The 23015-nt window shown below is 43.5% G+C and overlaps 1 protein-coding gene across 14 annotated transcripts in view; it reads left to right on the forward strand.

The window, feature by feature from the left end:
- The window catches only part of TANK (TRAF family member associated NFKB activator), a 549717-nt gene that overhangs the window by 36342 nt on the left and 490360 nt on the right, over nucleotides 1-23015 (forward strand). For all 14 annotated transcript variants that reach the window (XM_069224232.1, XM_069224234.1, XM_069224233.1 and 11 more), the window contains one exon: nucleotides 6726-6922. The gene's annotated coding sequence lies outside the window, so the exon portion shown is untranslated. The remainder of the gene's footprint in view (nucleotides 1-6725; nucleotides 6923-23015) is intronic.

Consider the following 23015-nt stretch of genomic DNA (forward strand, 5'->3'; position numbering starts at 1 on the left):
CTGTGAAATTTCACTAATTCTAATAACTCAAAGAGGTGTATCAGGCCTCAAGAAGATGTAAAAAAATTAGTTTCCAAAACACTATGGGGGTCATTACAACCTCAGCGGTCTTTTAACAAAACCGCAGAGGGACTGCCGTGCGGAAGACCGCCAGTAGTGACGGTTTACCGCTCGGCGTATTAAGACCGTTGGCTGCCCTCCGTCGTTTTTCCGACGGAGAGCCGCCAACAGCCATACTGGTGGGCGGCGGGGAAGTGAAGGTTGCTCCACCTCCACCGCCACGCCAACAGAACACCGCCCAGCTAATCAAGTCCTGTGATTCTGCGCGGCAGTGTTCGGTTGGCGGTGTGGTGTCGGCGGAGCTGCCCCCATGGCTCCCGTCCCCTCCCGGCGGATCGACGGAACAGGTAAGTCGATCGTCCGTTAGGGGAGGGGGGTGGTGGGGTGTTGTGTGTTGTGTGGGTGCATGGGGGTGTGCGTCTGTGTATGTAGGGGGGTGTGTGAGTGCGTGTATGCTTGCGGGGGTGTTGCGTGTTTTGGGAATGAGTGCGTGTATGTCTGTAGGTATGACTGTATGGATGTGTGCGTGTATGTTTGAATGTGGGTGTGCGTGTCTGACTGTGTGTGTGGATGTTGGCATGTATGTCGGTGTGTGTGCGTGTATGTGTGTTGGCGGTGCCTACGTGTGTGTCAGGTGTGTATGTGTAAGGTAAGGTCGGGATGGGGCGGGGGCCCTGCCACCTTTTGGCAGGGGTGGTGGGGTGAGACCCCTATCAGTGCCAGGGAATGAATTCCCTGGCACTGATAGTGCTTACCGCCATGGTTTTCATGGCGGTTCCTACCGCTGGAAATCTACGGCGGTATGCCGGGTCAAAATATTGGCAGCGGTATTGTGACGGCCGCCAGGCTGGAGACCCAGGTCTCCAGCCCAGCGGTCATCTCCGCCCTGGCGGGCGGAACGGAGAAACGACGGATGACCATGGCGGTAACCGCCATGGTCATAATACTCAAAAAAAGACCGCCAGCCTGTTGGCGGTCTTACCGCCGCTTTAACACCGTCCGCCAGGGTTGTAATGACCCCCTATGTGCTTGATTCACAAACGGCCGCAAATGTGGAACCCCTGTTATTACTGCAGAGCCTCAGCCACAACTCCAGAGGCCCTTTGTGACTCAGGCCCCAAAGGCAAAATCTTTCTTATACGTAGAGCAGGGCACACTAGAAAGAAGAGGTGTTAAGCAAATCTGAACGCTTAAAAAAAGAAGAACAATATGTGGCAGTACTCTAGTGACTTAGCTTTTGGATAAGAAGGTAAAAAACATCTACTAAGATCTAAAGAAGAGGCAGCTAACATTTTGAGAATGAAGACCAAGCAAGGACAGTCTGTGACTACCAGACCACAACATGACACTGGCAAATCTGGCAAACCTGTAATTGACTGGCAAATCTCAAAACCACAGCAGAAGAGATAAACAGAAATAGACTATTGTGTTGCAATCTGTATTTAACCAAAAACTCCATCCTGACCACTGACTACATTTTGTGCTTAGCTTTAAATGCTGTCACATTGGTGGTGCAGGTATTTTTCCACTCACAGCTTGTAAACGTGTTTTCACTTTTCTCACCAGAGAAGGGTACATAACATGGGAACGCAAAACTGATAAAAATGTACAAGGATGAGAAATGAGAATGTTCATGGCATAGAAGGGTACTGCTTGGACTTGGAAAGACACCTTTGGACTTGGCCAATCGATTGCGTGCCAGCTCTTGAATTTCACAACTTACTCGATGGGAAGGGGGGTTCTAGAACCTTCCTCTTAAGTTTGTTTAAGGCATATAAGGTAGGGAAGCTTGATAGTGGGGTAGAACTCATATCTGAGAATGGAGGCATTGCCCAGAATAATCCCACTGGGGTGGTTTCTCCTGTCTCAGCTGTCACTGGTTCTGCAGCTTGATGATGGCAGACATGAATCATGTTGGATTCGATCCCCATGGTGATGCATTTTTAATTCTTAATATCTAACTTTACTTTGTGCATGCATAAATATACGTAGTTTCTGCGTATATATTCATTGTTGATGTATTGCTTTTTTTCTGAATATTATCATCCAATTGCTGTGATTATTTTAGTAGCTGCACTTGTGGTATTGCATTCAAATTAAGTGCTCATGTTATTATTTTTGCAGCTTTGTATTTGAAACCTGGGAAGTGCCCTAATAAATTCATTACTCAGACTAAGAGTGCTGCATTGCTAGGTTTCGTTCTCTCTGTCTGAAGCAAAGCAGAACAAATCAGCGTAGTCGGCAGTACGAGGTGAAAGATTTAAAAGTGAAAAATGGTTGGTAAGAAGTCAAAAGTGGTTTATGAGGTTTCAAGTGAGATTCCAGTGTGGGAGAAAAAACCTTATAATAGTCTTACGAATGAACGGTCTAGTGGTGCAGGTTTATGCGAGAGCTGGGACGGATGTCTTAGCGATGCTGAGACAAAACTGTTTACTCTGTTTATAGAAAGTACCTCTAGAACTGGGATGTGATTTATCTATTTTAGGCATATGGAGCTGGATCCTGTTATCTGATTATGGAAAAGTGCATGAGAAATGTAGGCAGCTAGAACAAGAAACCCAAACCGAGAGATGCAGCTAATTGAAGCTAAAAATAATGTAACCATGCTGTCTTGTCCGAATAAGTTATTACAAGATAAAGCAGATACTTATCAATGAGTAGCAGAGAAGGCAGCTATCAGAGTCGCTCAATACAGGTATCAGAAATGGAGGAGTAAAATGAATCAAAATAAAGTTCATTTAGCTATTGCTAAAGCAGGGTTAAACTGAGACCCAAAAATATGGTATACAAATATCTGGGAATCCACTGATTTTTCAGATTCCAGTGATGAAGCATTTAAAAAAGGTGGGGGCCAGCTTGAGCCACATAAAACAAAAGTGTTTCATGCACAGCCAAAACTTAGACGAAAGATACAGGACACTCCACAGAATCCGGCAGGAATTAAGATGCACTCCCTAGAAGATTACACCCTGCAAGAAGTTAATGATATTATGGACAGATTCAAGCAGAGATCTGGGAAACATTACTTACATGGATGGTGCGTTATTTGACACAGGAGCATCTGGAGTGATGTTAGGTATTGGAGACACACCTACATTTTGTACACTTACCTCATAATATAGGAGTCGTTCGGGTTATCAGGGTAACCAACAGATCACCCTAATGCAGCTAGCATAAGTATCCTACAGAATAAGATGGGCCACAAAATGTCAAGCCCTGGTACATCTTAAGAGATGCAATGCAGAGAATTAAGGAGGAGGGAATGAAAACTGTTATTTTCCTTGGTGATGCTTACCATCTGTTAGACCGACCACTCTCTATGTCCGTGGGAAATAAAATAATTTGCCTTGCTCCTGTTCAAATGAAGATAGGAAGAACACCAAAAAAAAGAATATACTGTTCTGATAGTGCCCCTCCCAGAGTATATACTGTGAATTGACATTCAGAAGGGGATGACTTTATATTTGGATGATGATTGTTATCAATTTGGATCAAAGAGATACATTTCATTGGCAGCAATGAGGGTGGGTCATCTGAAGATACCCCCAATGAAGGTGCTCCCAGCAACCAAGGTGGCTCGTTTGAAACAATATTGAATTCCAGGAGGATATGAGGAAATAAGTGAGACTATACAGTAGTTGATGGAGGCTGGTGTGGTGCTCCAGTCACCACTGAATGGAATAATCCTCTGTAGCCGATGGGCGCCGACGTGATGGGCGCTATAGAATGACTGTTGATTACTGCAAATTAAATAAATATACACTCCCTTTGACTTCTGCGGTCTCCGACACCACCACTTTGATTGAAAGAATACAAAAGAATACAGGGACCTGGTATGCAACCATTGATATTGCTTATGCTTTCTTTTCTATACCACTGACTCCTGAGAGTGAAGAGCAATTCAGTTTTGTCGCACAGCGGCAGACAATTCTGGATGCTAAGACACCCCAATGCTATATACATAGCCCCACCATCTGACACCGGCTGGCGGAAGAACACCTGGATGAAGTATCTGTCATACCAGGGGAGCATTTGACCCATTATATTGATGATTTGATGATCCAGGAATAGACACAAGAACAGGTGCAGACTCAGCTGGATTGGGTTGTGGAACTCTTGCAGGGCAAGGGATGGATGAATAATACAGATAAGGCACAAGTACCCTCTCAAAATGTGAAGTTTCTGGGAATTCAGTGGAATCAGGGACATAGAGAGGTGTTGCAGCAGGGAAAACAAAAGATCTTGGAATGTGCCACTCCCCGCACTAAGCAGGAGACTCAGTGATTCATTGGATTGTTTGGTCTTTAGAGGCAGCATAGCCCTCACTTGAGTCAGATTTTGGCCCCTTTGTACAAAGTGACATGAAAGAAACATAAGTTTGAATGGGGAGAGCAGCAGCAATGTGCGTTTGACTTGGCAAAGGAGGTGATTCAACAGGCTTTAGACTTATGGGCAGTACAGAAAGTAGACATTGAGTTGCATGTAACTGTTCAGGGGAAACATGAAAATTGGAGCATGTGGCAAAAACAGGGAAGAACGAGGGTGCCCTTGGGTTTCTGGACCAAAAAGCTACCTGATGCTGGAGAGCGATATACTCCTTTTGAGAAACAGTTATTTGTTTGTTACTAGGTTCTAGTGGTTAATGGGCAAATTACCCTAGCTCATAATGTGGTTCTAAGACCGGAGGTTCCAATAATGCAGTGGGTGACGAGTTCATCTAAAACTCACCGCATATGACATGCACAGGAGGCCAGTATTAGCAGGTGGAAATGGTACATACAGGACAGGGCCCAAGTGGGACCAGCAGGGACAGCAGCTCTACATGACACTAGACCAGTGCAGGATGATGAGAGGGTGCAGGAGGTACCACAGATAAAAGAGTTACTAGTGAGATGGGGTGAGCCATTTGAATCCTTGTCCCCTGACAATAGGAAACGCATATGGTTTACCGATGGTTCAGCCAAGTATGTGGGAGCCAAAAGATATTGGAAGGCAGTGTCATATAACCCAGTCACCAAGAAGTTATTATCTATTATAGGAGAAGGGAAGGGTAGTCAATATGCAGAATTGTACGCTGTATGTCAGGCACTGAAACAAGAATTGCCTGGGACTTGTCACTTTTATACTGATTCTTGGTCTACTGCCAATTAACTATCCACTTGGCTTCCCACATGGCATGCACATAACTGGCAAATACATTCTAAGGAGGTGTGGGGCAAGGAATTGTGGGAAGAAATTTTGGAAAATTCTAAAGCAAAGTACCGTTACTGTGTATCATGTAGATGCCCACTGTCCCAACAACTCACTAGAACGATGGTTCAATTCCCTTGCAGACAACAAAGCCAAAATCTCAGAAGCTGAAGTGGCAGCAAGGGATTCTGGCTTGGTGGTGATGGCTAAGTGGGCGCACCAAAAATGTGGACATCTGGGAGAGAAGGCCACTTACAGGTGGGCAGGGATTAGAGGGATGCACATTCCCCTAGACTTATAAAAAAACATGATCATGCAGTGTCGTATTTGTCAACACATACAACAGAGATCTGTTCCGCAAACAGTCAAAGGTCAGTTGGGGAGAGGGAAGTTGCCGGGTTAGATATGGCAAATTGATTATATTGAGCCACTACCCACTATTCGCGGATGTCAATATGCGTGCGCTGTAGTGGACACTTATTCTGGTTACCTGATTGCCGTCCCTTGCAAACGTGCCACTCAGTACAACACCATCAAGACTGGACTTGTTAATGTTAGATTATGGAGTCCCACTCCAAGTCCAGAGTTACAACGGGTCACATTTCAAAGGAAAATTGGTACAAGATTATTGCTCACAACACAATATTGAGTGGATTTATCATATTCCATATTATCCACAAGCTGCAGGACTGATTGAGAGAATAAACGTTTTACTGAAAGCCCAATTACAAAAATTATCAGATGGAACTTTGATAAACTGAAGAAAGCATTTAAATTAAGCACTCCAAATTTTGAATAACAGACATTTGACAAATGCAGAGACCCTTTTAATGCAAATGGTAACCCCAGCATTACAGATACAACTCCATGTAGCGACTAACACCCACATGTATTGAGATATAAAACCAGGAGCCTTAGCTCCTTACCAAGCCACACCAGAATCTACAGGTCTTGATCTACATGCCTTAAAAGCCTACACAATGAAACCAAGAGACCTGGCACTCTTTGAAACAGGTGTTGGAATACAGATTCCCCCGGAGCATTTTGGATTGACTGCTGCCAGATCTGGGTTGGCACTCAGAGGTATTCATGTCTTGGGGGGAGTGAGTGATGCAGACTACCAAGGAGAAATCAAAACTATTCTCCTGAATAGTGTAGACACTGACTTGATAATACAACCTGGAGACAGAATTGTGCAAATTATAATAATCCCAGCGTGTGGAAGAATAGTGAAAGGGAAATTGCCCCAGCCCTTCTTACAGTTTATGGGGTGTAAGGTTTTGGCTCAACTGGCAAACACCCTGGTGCTAAGGTGTGGGTAGAATCCCCAAATCATCCTCCGGAACCACCAGAAATCATAACAAAGTGCAATGACAACATCCTGCTATACATGAAACTCAGGAAAAGGGAGATGGGAATATGTGCTGGCGGATAAATGTTATTTGCGAGAATGATCATACTTGTCTCTTTTACAGATCATACTACGAGGAGTCTGTCTGCTAGCTGTTCTACGTGGTCTCCCTTTGGACGTGTGCTTGTGCAGTCGGGAGGGACCGAAGGCCCCCAGCTCTGAAATGATCAACACCTTTACTGCACTTGACCGAATATGTTTGGACTCATCTGGCACGATTCGTACTCAACAGATCAGACTTTTGCATGTCCAACCTGCAAGGTACTGTTGATGTCATATCTATCTGCCTTGCCATAATTCAAACCCCTGCTACTGTTTTACTGCAGATCTTTAATGCCACCAACAAAGATAGAGCAGTACAAGAAAGGGACGTGTTGTCTTACTTTTCACTCTATGAGTATTTCAGGTTTTGCCAAGAGGTAACGGTTGAAAAATGGGACAGTCCGAACCAGGTTTATTACTTACAATATTACCACCGATGATGTTTGTTACAACTTAACTTGTGATTCTCACAAAATCGGAAAATGTGCACAAGTGCGCATAGAGGCAACAACGGGGTCTCCTCAAGAGATCCTGTGTCAGCATAGAAACAATAAACGTTGTAAGAATATAGATAATAGCATGCCTTGTCTCTACAATTTGACCACTACTATTCACATCAAGCAAGTCAAACTACCAATGGGATGTTTGTTCTCTTGTGGAAATACCACTTTTACATACATTCCTGTTAATATACCTGGTGCACCATGTGCTTTTACACAATTAGGACTCATGATGTTTCCATTTCACTCTGTACATACTCGCTATCCAATGGAAACAGTTCAATTAAGCGAAGACTGTGACTCTGACATTCAGTTTTTATCTAAATCAGAATATGTGAGTTTAAGCATTTCTATAGTTGGAGTTCCAGGATTAGCTATTTATAATACTCAAGTTTTTAACAAGTAAGCATGTTTAATGGTAAAGAACATCAATCATACGGCCATTGCTTTAGCTGAGTTATTGCTAGATATACGAGGTACTAGAAAAACTGCAGTTCAAAACAGCCGCCACTAACTGTTAAAGCACGATCATGGTCGCTCAGAATTTGAGGGCATGTGCTGTTTTAACATATCAGACCACTCTAAATCTATTCAGTTTCATATTGACACCTTACATGAAATGGTAAAAGGAGTAAAACAAGATGTGAACCAAGGGTGGTGGGACTGGTTATTGAAATGGTTACCTGATTTGGGGCAATTACGCAATATTTTAGTCGAGATACTCATAGTGATTTGTAGTATAATCACGCTATGTTGCTGTGAACAATGCATACCTAATCTATTTACACTTTTTAAACCAAAAAGGGTTACTTTTAAACTAGTATGTTATGGAAGTCACTGGTCAAAGGGTGGAGTGTAATGCTATCTGTATTTAACCACAGACTCTATCTTGACCACTGACTCCATTTTGTGCTTAGTTTAGCTTCAAATGCTGTCACATTGGTGGCGCAGGTATTTTTCCACTCACAGCTTGTTAACGTGTTTTCACTTGTCTCACCAGGGAAGAGAACATAACATGGGGGATGCAACACTGAAAAGAATGTTGAAGGATGAGAAATGAGAATGTTTATGGCAGGGAAGGGTACAGCTCGGTCTTGGAAAGAAAGCTTGGGACCTGGCCAATCTCTTGTGTGTTTTTTCAACACTGACCCAGTATGGCCCGTGCTTGAATTTTACCACTTACTCGTTGGGAGGGGGGGTTTCTAGAACCTTCCTCTTAAGTTTGTTTAAGTTATAGAAGGTGGGGAACTTTGTCCCTGGATTAGAAGGAACTCATGTCTGAGAGTGGACGCTGCTCAGAATAATCCCGTTGGGGTGGTTTCTCTTGTCTCAGCTGTCATGGGTTCCACAGCTTGACATTGGCAGACAAGGATGATGTTCGATTCAATCCCCACTGTAATGCATTTTTAATTCCTAATATCTAGCTTTACTTTGTGCATGCATAAATATACGTAGCCACTGCATATGTATTCATTGTTGATGTATTGCATTTTCTCTGATTATTATCCAATTGCTGTGATTAATTAGTAGCTGCACATGTGGCGCTGTATTCAAATTAAGAGCTCACGTTATTATTTTTGCAACTTTGTATTTAAAAGCCTGGGAAGTGCCTTAATAAATTCATTACTCAGACTAACAGTGGAGCATTCATCGCTTTCTTTAGTTTTGTTCCCTCTCAGTCTGAAGCAAAGCAGAGCAGCTGTGCCGATGGTGCAATGTTACTTTGTGACTATTGAGTGTTGAACTAAAATACAGAAAAGACTCAGAAAAAAAGCCATTAAAACAATGTAGACACACCAATTAGAGATCTTGCTTAGAAGAGTAGATTGAATATGGACACTTCATGCCTGTGCAACAGATGGGGCTACAGCACAAGGAAACGAGCAATGGAAAAGTATGCTTTGAGAGGAACGTGATGAGAAAGAGGCTCCTTCAAGCATCCTTTTTCCAATAGGGAATACCCTATATGCTATTATGAGGATGAGGTGGGAAAGAAGAGATCCTCCAGGTGGCTCATATGATAAGAGATAATACATTGTGAGTTCTTACAAAGTAGTTAAATTGGGAGGGAAGGTGGTTCAGAGTGCTCGCAGACATCATGACTGTAGAGGCAGCAGTGACATGGGAGAAATTGAGAAATCTTAGCGTCATCACTGAAAGGGGGCATAAAAGGTATCTGGACCAAACCAAAAAATGAAAATTACAACTCTTCTCATTTTTTGATTTAGACCTCAGTTGTGAGAGGTCTAAATCTGCTGTTTAAAATAAAGGCAGTCTGGTGATATCTGAGAGCAGCTGTACAGCAATTGTGATAGGGATGCAGAAAACTCACTTGTCATGTTCTGATCAACATTGAAGGAGAGATAGGGCATATCATATGGCGTATTATGCATCAGACAACACGAAACACAATGGGGTAGTGGTATTTAAAAAACTGATATCTCCTTCTTAGGGGGCAACTTAGTGAAATATACATCACAGGAGCAACTATATATACACCCAATGTAGTGCAGGACACATTTTCAAGTATGCGTTTATCAACACTTGCAAACTTTGCAAGGAAAGAGGTTATACTAGTGGGGGTCTTAAAAAAGTGCTTGATCCTGTACTAGATAAGACACAAAGAGGTAAACTAGTGAGGGGTGCAATTTCAGCATGTGAAAAGAAAAAGATGGAGGAACTGGGGTTCCGTGATGAATGAAGAGACTTACATCTAACAAATACATTTCACTCTCATTTCCATCAAATATAATCTTGTATCTAATATATTCTGGTGAGTAACTCTCTAGTCTCTGAGACAACTGCAGAGGAGGTCCGGTCAATCGCAGTGTCTGAACAGGCCCCTGGGTTTTGCTTTACTGATGACCGAGCCAAAATACACACACTGAGAGGAGTCAAACAGATTCTCTGGAATGCACTTGTTAGTTTAAAGAAGACATTTATTATATCTTTTTGCAAGGCTCGAGAAGGAAGGTCAATATAACCAAAAGTGTACTTTTAAAATGTGCAACAATGAAGTAAGAACATGTACAAAGAATCTTCAATCTTATAAACAGCAAATATATACACGCAAAGATACAAACACCTACATTGATATTTATATTCATACACAATGCAAAGCAAATAATTAATAAAAATGCATCACCGTATGGCCTGTCTGGTGCTTCACCTTTCTCCTGCCAGCAAGTCATTGATCCTGGTTCGACCTCAACAAGAAAGAGAGAGATCTACTCTCTCGGAAAATATATCAGGCATTCGACGTCTCAATCCTGATTGAGGTCTCTGAATCTCCCACTGTTAATCTGGGTTTCTTAAATACCTTAAACAAACGAGGAATGAGATTTCTGGAAAAAACCCTCCCGCTCCGCAAAAAGTATTAAAAAATGCTGGCTATTTTAGGTCAGGGTTGAAAGAAGCAGTTTGGAACTGGCCAGTTTCCCAAGGTGTCTCTTCCAAGTCTAAGCCGTTCCCTGCTGAACCATAAACATCATTCTAGTACATCCTTATCGTGCTGACTGACTGACTCCTCCAGGTTATGTCCTAACCCTTTGGTGAGATAAGAACAAGCAGACACATAGAATAGAAAACACTTTGCATAACATGTTTTGTATGGAAAGATAATCGCACTTTTAACGTGGCGGTGAAGCTATGGCTAAGCTGAATACAAAATGGAGTCTGTAACTTGTGACTTCTAATGTTACGGTGGACAGCTAAGCCAAGTGCAAAGTGGTGCGGCACAGAGTCAGTGTTCAAAACACAAATATCACTACACCCTGTCCGTGTAGAATTCTTACTTATCAATACAACAACCACTATCGAAATTACATCTGCCACTCATGTGAGATCGACTGTATAGTGAGGATCTCCAGACAAATTAAGGACTATTTTAAAGAGAATGGATCAGATGATAAATCGTATCCCACAATCTAGGACGCCTTTAAGGCAATAATTAGGGAAAGATGTTTTGCTTTTGTGAACCACCTAAAAAAATACGAGTGAACAAAACCTTGGGCGTAGAAAGAGAATTGAGACATGCTGAAACTGCCTCTAGGACAAAACCCTTATTAACATTCAAACACAAACTACTAAGGATTAGAGGTCAGCTACATATGGCTTACACCAATAAAGCAGAGCTAATGGGTTTACATTTAAAAAGACAAATGCATGTGATGGGTGATAAGATGGGCGCACATTTAGAACGACTACTACATGGTCACAGAGAAAAGTAGTTTGTCAAACAAATTCACTGACGGAGAGGCAACACTATCATAAAAGAAAGTAACAAGCTTGCAGACTTCCATGATTTTTACAAGTCCCTCTACACAAACAAAACCTTCTCCCCAGCATAAGAAAAGGAATATCTGGACCCACACATCTGCTGCAACTTTCAGCTCTGATGCGGGGACGCTTAGAAGCACCAATTAGTGAAAAGGAGGTTAATGCAGTGATAGTCCAATTGAAACACAATAAAGCCCCATGCCCAGCAGGTTTCTGAAACTTTTCTGAGAATACTGTAGTAAGCATGTGTCCAAACTGACCGTTTTATTAAATTACTGTTCAGAGAAAGGAGAAAGCACCCCATCAAAGAGGATTGGTCCTTCTTAAAGATGGTGCATGAATGGGTAGGAATGGGACAACAATAATTGAATATGATCATGGCTAACTATAGAAAACCACTTGCAGGAATATCCATAAATTGAGGGCTGCCACAGGGTATTGAGTTAGGATGCAGCACATGGCAGGGGTGCCCTTTATCCCCACTGCTCTATGTGTTAAGCAGGTTAAAGGGATAAAATCTGGTTCGGACAAAGATAAAATTATTATTTATGTGGACAACATGCTTTCTGTGCTTTGAACACCAGGTCAGTTGCTCCTAGCATAAACCCAACACCTGAAAATATTTGAGGTGGCGGTAGGCTACAAAACAAACAAAGGAAACTCAGAAATTTTGAATCTGTCACTATCCAAAGATGAGGTGGGAAAATTGCAAGAGGCTGCTTTAGGTTGGCAAAAGGTCATATTAGGTATTCTGTGGTCATATTAGGTATCCTGAGGTGAAGATTACACCAGAGGCTAGTGATCTATTTAGAATGAACTTCCGAATGCTACTGGAAATACTCATGAATGGCCTCATGTGGTGGTCATCCATATTTCTATCATGGATGGGAAGAATAAACACAATTAAAGTGGATATACTACTACGTCTCCCATATCATTTTTAAGTTTTACTGATCTGGATAAACAGTAATTTCTTTGAGCAGTTACAAAAGTGTGCAAGTGCATTTATTTGGGAGGGGCAAGACCACAGCTAACAATGTTACTACCACAGCAATCCAAATCACAGGGAAGCTTACTAATGATTAGAAGTGAGACTTCACAATGTGGAGAACATAGTGGCTAGCTGAAGAAGTTGGCCGGGAGCTCTTCTCTAGTGCATTGTAGTTATGAAGCAGGAGACAGAGTATGGGTGTGTAGGGCTTACCTGTGATTTTGAACCTGGAGGAGACGCCTAGGGGTGTACTTAAGTGTGAGGAAAGTGCAGTGGAAATCAGGCAGAAATCTCCAGCGGAGACGTGTGGCTGCATGGCAGTTTGGATGGTGACGGCAGTAGGACTTTGCAGAGAATGTTGGGCCTCATCTCAGATTCCCCTCTGGGGCTAGGCAGGGAGCATCAGCACATGCTGGCAGCTGCTTGTGGATGCATTGATGCTGAGGAGTTTATCAATAGAGGGGAGATAGGAAAACCCCAGCAGGCACATGTATTCAGTGAGGAGGTCCGGCGCAACAGGCAGTAGTGACAAAGACTTGGAGTGACCCCTGGTAAACAATAAAAAAAACTAAAGAAAGGAGGTTAGTACCTTCTGGTAGGGAGGGTGGCATGTTATGTGGTGTGAGGAGTTAGTTGCTAAGAAATGGGAAAACAAGGGAAGAGATCTTGCCAACCCCACTGGGTAGTTCAAGGAGGTTGGGAGTAAAACAAATGTTAGTAGCCACCACCACACCACTAACTGTCAGTATCACGGCTACTAGTACCACCACTTTTAATACTATTTAATCCTAGGAGTCAGTCCCAGTTCATTTTGCACACCCTCTAGACGAAAGTGGGAAAAGACCAATTAGAATAACTTCAGGAAAGGTGGGAGATCAAGACTACTACACAGTAGTAAAATCACTCCCTCACTGACGTCGCTCTTCAGGGTTCAGTCTGCAAAGGAGGTATACATCAGAGTAGACAGTATGGAGGCAGGTGGAGGGGAAGAGGTTTACAGCAGGAGTGCCTGGAGAGAACAGATTTCAAGCACAGGCAGAAAAGCGTTTAGAGCCTAATCAAGAAAGAGGAGCTCAAAGTCCTAGTGGAACGGCTGGTTTGCCCTTTGCTCCCAACAGTACAAGTTGGGGTTGAGATAATGTTGACCAAATTAATGGAAGAGGTCAAGTTACAACTTGTAATCTCAGAGAAAAACAGAAGGGCATTCAGGGCATCTGTGGGGCTTTGGAACGGAAAGATAATGCAAAGGGTGAATGTCTTGGGGGACTCCCTGGAGGAATTAAGGGGTAAAGTTGAGGTTAATGGTGAGGAGATTGGATATTGAGAGCAAGCAAGAAGCAGATGCGAGAAGAATTGGAGACTTTGGAGAACAATGCTAGGCGTAACAATCTAAGGCTGTTGAATATCCCAGAAGGTGTCAAAAACAATGATTTGAGAGGGTTTGTGATTAATTTAATCAAAAAGTCTATTCTATCCATAACCCCTGATGACCTCACCGTCGACATACAGAGAGAACATTAAGACCCGTTTAGGAGGAATGTATGATGGAACAACTAATGCGAAAACCACGCATGCCGGAACAATGTGGTCAGAACAACGACAGCGCTGTTACCACAAATGCCTTTAGCATGCATGCCTTTACAACAATTTTTTGTTGTAAAAGCATGCCTAGTAAAAGCATGTGTGGAAATGGCATGAGTGGTTCTAGCATGCCACCCGCACCTGCCCTAAGGCCCAGGAGTACCCACACCCCTAATACTAAAACTACTGACCCCCCCAACCCCTGCCCCTAAAAACAATAGTACCCCAACATCCCCCATCCACCCTAAGCCCTAAAACCTTCCCGACCCCCACCCGCCCTAAAAACAGCCGACCCCTACCCATAAAAACAAAACTACCCAACCCCCCTGACCCCCCATCCCGCCCCTAAAAACAAAACTACCCCACCCCCTCAGCCTGATCCTAAAAACCATACTGCCTCAACTCCTCACCCTGTCCCTAAAAACAAAACTACCCGATCCCTCACACCTTGCCTCTAAAAACAAAACTACCCGCATCTAAAAACAATACTACCCCGATCCCCCCACCCCACCCATAAAAACAAAACTACCCCAACCCCTAAAAACAAAAGTACCCTGACCCCCCCATCCGCCCCTAAAAACAGAACTACTCTGACCCCCCACCCCACCCCTAAAAACAGAACTAACCCAACCCCATCCCTAAAAACAGAATTACCCTGACACCCTGCCCCCTAAAAATAGAACTACCCGCCCCGCCACTAAATACAAAACTACCCCAATCCCCCAACCCTAAAAACAAAACTACCCCAACCACCCCACCCCTAAAACCAAAACTACCCTGACCACACCACCCACAAAAACAAAACCCCCCAACCCCAGCCTTTAATCCACCCCACCCCTAAAAACTGCCCCTCAACCCTACTTAGCTGACCGCGTCCTCTCTCAATTCACGCTGCCTTAAACATGCATATGTGATGTTCAGCACATGTGTGGTTAAGGCAGAGAAAAAGGGAGTTGTTGCTCACGCAAGCGTGGTTACCCTTGCGTTGTTCACGGCATCGTTCTTCCAGAGTCGTTGAGGACGTTTCCCGTTTAGGAGGAATTGGAATAGGAAGAGATTAAGGAAGATTCCGGTTAACTTTAAGACATACTTCCTTAAAGAGCAGATTCTGTCACCAGCTCTGAAAGCAGCTCATTTGAAGGCAGATGATATCTCCTTCAGTATTAGATCAGATATTTCAAGAGCCACTCAGGACCGACAGAGGGAGCTAGGGAAGCATATAAAAGAGTTAAGGGAACAGTGAGGTACTGCCCAGCTCAGATTTCATGCCATCCTCCAAATAGTGAGGAGTAACAATGCATAATTTAAAAGAGCCAAGGGAGGCTGAGAGTTTAATTAAACAAATAAAGTCTCCTAAGCATTAGATTCACACTAGACGAGGGGCTTGAATGGGTATCATGGGAATACCCTTGAGGAAACTATGGAAGGTTTCCCAGGGTAGGGTGGATACAGTATTGGGGTAGGCTGTGTGTGTTGGGATGGTGTGGCCCAGGGTAGGGAGCATTAGGGAGAAAATAAAAGAAAAATAGATCTCATTTGCATCAGGTTGTGAAGGAAAGCATAAGAGTAGATTGTAGTTGGTGAAGCATTGAGGAAGACATTTTATATACCTGTGTAGCAAGGTAAGCAAGACGAAACCCTATTAGTAACATAGTTACTAATAGGAAACACTACCTACGGGTTCTGTCCTGGAACATAAATAGGATCAGGGTGGGAATTAGCACTTAGAGTAGAGTATTTCAAGAAATCAGAAGCACAGATTGGATTATTGAAATAGACACATTTGATGAAGGAGTGTGAGGAATTGTTGAGTGTGCAAAGATGGATTAGGGAGTTTGCTTGCATGGACCAGTCGTGCTGTGTGAAAGGGGTGGCCTTACTGATTAAAACCTCTGTTCACATGACTTTAGGAGAGTATATAGCTGATAGCGAGGGGCTTAGTTAATAGCCAAGATTTTGATTCATGGTTCCCAGCAAGGTATAGTCTGCCTTTATTGCCCCAATATAGATGACACAAGTCCCCTCCAGGTTTCATATTGTCACCTGCTAGAAGTTACAGTACTGATAATAATAGAGTGAGATTTTAATGTACTGCTTGATCCCATACTGGATACATGCACTGCAAGGAAAACAGCTAACTCCACAAAGATGCAAGCACAAGTGAGGGTCATGATTAAGAACCTGGACCTGTGAGATGTTTGGAGACAAAGAGCCAGAAGTGTGAAGGAATGTACTTTTCATAATCAGAAATATAGCCACTTTTCCAGGATTTACTTTTTTCTGACTGAAGGTGGAATTACAAGCAAACTGTGGGAAGTGATTCATCTACCTAAGTATTTATCAGACCACTCAGCTGTCAGGCTACATTTGTCCCTGGGTAAGGGATTAGATCCTCCAAGATGGACTTTAAATGGGAAGTTACCACCTGAACAGACAGTGGTTGAACCGCTGATGTTGGAAACACGGGTATTTTGAGATTAATGAAGGATTGGTTCCCATCCATATAGTTTGGCACTCTTTAAGTCATTCATTAGAGGGAGAATTATAAGTGCAGCTGTACGCAAGAACAAAGAGCTCTGGTGTAAACTTTGAGATTTTGAGGGTATAATTACTAGGTTTCAGTTAGTGACAAGGAAGTCTCAAGGTGGGGTGCCAGAATTGGTTTTTATTAACAACAGACTCCAAGAAGCAATGGGTGAACTATCAGAATGTATGTAGGACATATGGAGTAATAAATGGGAAGTCAGCAAATTAGCTCACATCGAGTCTGGGTAATGGTGCAGAGTGACCAAGCCTGGGAAGCAAATGTGGGCTATAAAAAGAGCTTGATTAGGAGGATAGAAGATAAAGTTACAGGTAGATGGTGTACCAATGAGGGAGATATAGAACATGCCTTTGTTACCTTTTACCAAGAATATATACTGAGGAGCTAAAGGTGTTGAAAGGTCAAAAAGAAGACTGGTTAAGGGAGACCTCACTTCGGAAGCTTAGGACTGACCTGAAAATTACTTTAAATCAGGAGATAAGTCATTAGGGCAGCATTGAGATAATTAAAAAAGGGTAAGGCATCAGGCCCCAATGGCCTCTCTAATGAGTTGTACATCATTTTGGAGGATACCATACTCCAAGTTTTTATTAGATTAGTGGAAAATATTTGTTCGAGAGGAAGTACCCCCGCAATCATGGGATGAAGCCATAATAAATGTGATTTTAAAATCTCATAAAGACCCAAAACTCTGTGAATCCTACTGGCCAATCATTTTGGTAAACTATGATTATTAAATCTACACGTGTAGTTTAGCAAAGAGATTGGACATAGTGATTGAAAGGTGTAGTGCACGAGGACCAAAAGTGTTTCATTAGGGGATGGAAGAAAGAATGAGCTGACACACTGGCTGGAGGGGATAGTAGATATGGCAACAGTATGGAAGCTACATTCAGCTATGTTAACATTTGATGCCGCTAAGGCTTTTGACAGAGTGAGTTGGCCGTATTTAAATACAGTGTTCAAGCTTAATGATCTGGGTGAGAAATTTCCAGAGCAATCCAGTCACTATACAGAGAGCCCGTGGCTAGAATTACTTTAAATGGGAGGCTGACTAGACAGGTTAAAATAAGAAGAGGTACCCAGGAGGGGTGCCAGTTGTCGCCATTGTTGTTTGACCTGTAGGTACAGCCTTTGGAAAAAAGGACGAGGGAGAACCCAGGCATTGAGAATTTTGAATGTAATGGATGGGAGAGGAGGTTTGCACTATATGCAGACAACCTGATTGCTTACACTTCAAACCTGGCATGCTTGCACCCCATTATACAGCAAATAATGGAGAACTTTGATGAGCTTTCTGGCTATCTGGTGAATACACAAAAACAGAAATTATGGTTTGGAAAATCCTGTGCAACAGACCCTTATTAAAGAGAGAGATAAGGTACTTATTGTACAAGTAGTGCAATAGATGGACAGTATGGCACAAGGTACCTTCACTAAAACTATGAGACTAAAAGACTGTTAAAAACATGGGTGAGTCTTCCATTAACAATCCTAGAGAGATCAAACATTATAAAGATGTTGGTACTACTCAAGTTTACCTTCCTTTTTAATGCGATCCAGTTATCATTTAAAACAGAGTGATTTAGGAAGTTGCAGGGGGCAGAGAGCCGTTTTATCTAGGCCTATAGAGAGGTTTGAATCACAGAGAAAAAGCTCTGCAGGAGAACTGAGTAGAGAGGCATAACAGCCAAGCATAGCAATGGGGGGGAAGAAAGTTGCTATCCTGGGAAGATATGTCACTGATAACAGAGGATGGGCTGTACGGTTCTAAATGCCATCAGTTGGCTAGCTGGACATGTGGAATGGGACAGAGCAGCAGGAGTGATGCTGTTTTGGAGTATCAACTACTCCCCCATAAATAAAGAGGAGGTGAAATGGTACTGGACGACACTGGAGGATATCAGTGGAGCTCTATCCTGCCAGAGGAGATCTGAAGATACCTGCCAATGCTGAAGCTAATACACTTCTGGCAAGTATCAAGGTATACTTTGTATAAAAAATTACATCTGCATCTCTAAAGAAGAATCATCTGTTCACATTGCATAGAGCTTACTGGACTCCAAAAAGGATGTCGAGGTTTGGAAATCAAGCAGTGAACAGGTGTTGCAAATGCGGTCTTGAGATGGCAGATGACTTGCACATATTTATGCAGTTGCACGTTATTCAGCTCTTCTGGCAAGAAGTGGGTAAGGCTTTATCCGAACTAATGGCAGAGAAATAAAAGTAAGCATTGCACTGGTGATTTTTGGTAACCCGGAGGAAAAAGGCTCTATGGGTAAATTATCCAAGAAACAGAAATTCATTTTTATTGTTCCAATTCGTTCTAATTTTGTTGGTGAGAACGGAGCTGTGCATGAAATTGATATTTCCTGCCCGCCCTTGGTGTATAGAGTGGATAAAATCAGTATTATAGGTACAGGCTTTATAGGAAATGCCTACTATCAGGAAGGGTGTGGATATGGCTACCTTTAGACCATTGATGGGAGAAGCGAAATAAGGAGGTGGGGGATGGCCAGTGATTAAGACCTACTGACCAATGCATGGCAGGTGCCAGGACTATTATGTCTAAGCAGTAGATATCGGAGAAGGTCTTACTCAGGTTGGAATGCACCTGTTGAACCATGAGGAACAATGATTCCTCAGGAAGGCAATTGCTTCCTGTTGCAAATGAGGACAAAAAAAACAAATCACAGGGGAAGGGAATGCTACTCCTGAACTTTAAGAGATATTATGAAGCAGTTGAGCTATGATAATTTTACAATGGTCCAAACAAGAGACGAACACCCCATGGGTGCTAATAAAGCAACAGATTTTGGGAAGGTTGATATGGGACATATTATGGCTGCCAAAAGAAAACCAGACAATCCGTGCATACCTAAACACACCCATATCAATGACATTTAAAACGTGGGATGAACAGACCCATCTGCTTACACTCTGATTAAGCTTAACTCAATCTTTACACAGGCGATGTTGCACAGTGACTTCCATAAATGGAAAGTAGGAGGATGCTGAATACTATCAGACATGTTCAATAATAGGGAGAATATGATACATTATGCTATGTGATGCTAATCTGTAAAGTGCACTATCACCCCCAAGGCTATCTTGGTGCTAAGTAGGTGTGTATAAATAACCCTCCTATAGTAGGTTGGTTAATTGAAAAGCCAGGTCTTCAGCTTCTTGTTGAATTCAAGAAGCGAGGAGGTGGCTCTGATGTGTAGTGTGACACCTTACCACATTTTAGGAGCAATGTAAGAGAATGCCCATCCTTGTGATTTGGTTTAGTTTATGTGTGGGATATGTGCAAGTAGGAGTCCTGCAGAGTGCGAGTTTCTGGGTAGTTGGTGGAAGGAGATGAGACTCTTTTGGTAGGTGGCTCCTAAGTTGTGTACTGCCTTTAATGTGTGTGTGAGGAGTTTGAAATAAGTATGTTTGTGTATCAGGCAGTAGAGCTCCCTGAGGTGTGTTGTGATGTGAGTTCTCTGTGGGAGGTTGCGGATGAGTCTGGCTGCTGAGATCTGGATGGTTTGCAGTGAGTTGCTTGGTGATCTCGATGTAGAGGGTGTTCCGTTGTCCAACTTGTTGGTGACTAGGGCATGAATGACAGTTTTCTAGTGTTGCTTTGAACCCCCATGAAGCTCTCCCACAGCATCTTCAGGGGATGGAAGCCGGATGCATTTTTGCCATTGGCTAGTGCAGTTATGTCCAGTTTGCTGTTAATTATTATTCTGAGGTTCCTGGGGCGAGTGCTGGGTGTGGGTCCAAGTTAGGCTGGCCGCCAGTTAGAATTTCAAGATGAGGTGTTTTTGTTTAAGGTCACTACTTCTATCTTGTCGGTGTTGAGCTTGAGACAGTTGGCCTTCATCCGGTTACAACTTCGGTCATGCAGGCGGTGAACTTGTTTCTTGTGCTGGGAGTCTTGTCCAAGAGGGAGAGTATGCATTGTGTGTCATTAGTGAAGGAGAGGATATTGGTGTTGTGTATGTGGATGACCTTGGCCAGAGGGATCCTGTATCTGATGAACAGAGTGGGGATGAGCTATGAACCTTCAGACACTCCCCAGGTGAGTTTACGGGCTTCCGAGGAGTAAGGAGCAGACTGACAGCTTGTGTTCTATCAATTAAGAAGGAGCAGATTCAATGAAGTGTGGCTCTTTGGATGGTAATCTCATGCAGGTGCCTGAGGACAATGGGGTGTGAGACAGTGTCAAATGCTGTAGAGAGGCCCAGGAGAATGAGGGCTGCTGTGTCTCCTCTGCCAAGGATCATATGGATGTCATCTCTGGCAGCAATGAGTTTCTGTACTGTGGTTGAGCCTGCAGCTCGACTGTGTGACATTGAGGAGGTGGTGGTGGTTGCTGTGATGGTTGGTGAGGTGTCAGTTGATTAGTTTATGTAAGACCGTTGCTGGGTATGGTAGGAGGGAGATGGGTCTGTAGTTAGAAAGTGAAGCTGGAACAGCAGATGGTTTCTTGAACGGGGACGTGATAGTGGCATGATTGTAGGTGTCTGGGATTGTGACTGAGTCAAAGAAGGTCTTGAAGATGGGTGATAGCTTTACGCAGATTAGTAGGAGTCCTTTGGTGATGACGTGTCAACAGTCAGATGGGCCCCGAGTGGATGATCTTCATGGTAGCAGTGATTTTGACAGCATGGGGGCCCGCAAGCTTAGTGTTCATTCTTCAGCCGTGAATAGAAGGTTCAGAGAGCTTGTTGCAAGCGTCTTGTGAGGGAGTGATGTTGCTGAAGGCTGCAGGAGGGCCTGTGAAATCTTTGATGGTGGCGAAGATTTCCTGGCTACTGTTTGTGCCGGAGGCGATGCGATCTACAAAACTTGTGCGTGCTTGGTGTCTTGTACCTGCTGGGATAGCGTCATAATGCTGATTTTAAGATTGCTTTGTTTTCAGTGTCTTGACTTGTTCTCCATTTGTGCTCCAGTTGCTTGTAGTACTGTTACATGAGTATAGGTTCCTCTGTGTATGATCTGGCCTGTGGTAGAGCTCTTGACACTGGGTTGCGCATGAGAGAAACCAGGGTGTCAGCTCCTTCGGTGACCCATCTATTGAAGTTCTTGTTGGCTTTCAGCAAGTTGCTGGTGTTCTCTGGCTTGTGTGTGGGACAGACAGAGCCCACTCCTTTTCTGTAATGCTTTTCGGGCTTTAGCGGGAAGTTCTGGTAGTGGTAGGTCTGTGGTGGTGCAGGATGGGTATGCTGAAATGTACAAGGACATGGTCTGTTCATGTCATTGTCGCTGGCTTGCCGACTATGATGTTGCTGTTTGAGTAGAAAATTGGATCCAATAGCTGTCCAGCTCTGTGGATGGGTTGGGTAATGTGGTGGGGAGGCCAAAGTTTGCAAGGTGTTCGACAACGGCTATAGAGTTTGAGTCTGTGTGGTCTTCAAGGTGAAAGTTAAGGTCTCTGAGGAGGATGATGGTGCTGGTATTTATGATGAGGAGTGAGATGAAGTCTGTGATGTTGCTGGCAGAATTAGTGCTGGATCCTGAATCTGCCTTTGAGGGTTCCCGCCCAGAGAGAAGTTGGCTGTGATGTGTATCTTGAACGTGAAGTGTTCCATGTAGCAGGTGGTAATGTCAATTTAGGTGTGCAGCTGATGGTATCTTTAAATATGACGACTCCACCTACGGTTTTGTGCTATCTTTCCTGGTGATCTTGGAACTGGTGGGGATGGCTGTAGCAATGTCTGGTGCATAGGTTGGGTTTAACTAGCAGGTCTGGAGTGTGGGGGTGCAGTAGGTCCCCTATCTACATTGTAAGCAGGTGTTGAAAAATATGCTGCCCATCTGAACTGTAGGTCCTGGGAGGAGGAGGAGTGTGGGTTGCCATATTGCAAAAACTAGTGATGAAGAGTTGATTAAAGTAGGGAGGAGGCAGGAAGTGATGTAAATTGATGATGGGAAATGCAATGTTGTCATTCCTGTGCAGATGGATGATGGGAAACATGTCACTTCCTGTGCAGATGGGTAATGGGAAATTAAGTCCTCTTGCTTAGCTTTTTCTTTTAAAGATGGGTTTGGCAAGAAATCAGAGATGTCACCTTCCTGTGCAGATGGATGACAGGATATCAAATGATGTCGCTTCCTGTGCAGATGGTTGATGGGAAAAATCTAAATTCAAGGCCATATTAAGAGTTTGGCAGAGTCCACCCACCAAAGTCTTTGGATCGGAAAACCGCCACTCCAGTTTTCCACCTGCTGGCCCTATTACGAGTTTCCCACTGGCTCAGCAGGAAACAGGCCACAACATTGACGCTGGCCCGTATTTGAGCCGGAAGAAATGTTGTGGTGCGTCGGGTGCGAAAGCACTTGTCGCAATTTACACTGCCTGTAATTCAGGCAGTGAAAAGCACGACAGGGCTGTCCATGGGGGCACCTGCACTGCCCAAGCCAAGT

This window comes from Pleurodeles waltl, chromosome 3_1, assembly GCF_031143425.1.
Source record: "Pleurodeles waltl isolate 20211129_DDA chromosome 3_1, aPleWal1.hap1.20221129, whole genome shotgun sequence".
NCBI classification, from domain to species: domain Eukaryota; kingdom Metazoa; phylum Chordata; class Amphibia; order Caudata; family Salamandridae; genus Pleurodeles; species Pleurodeles waltl.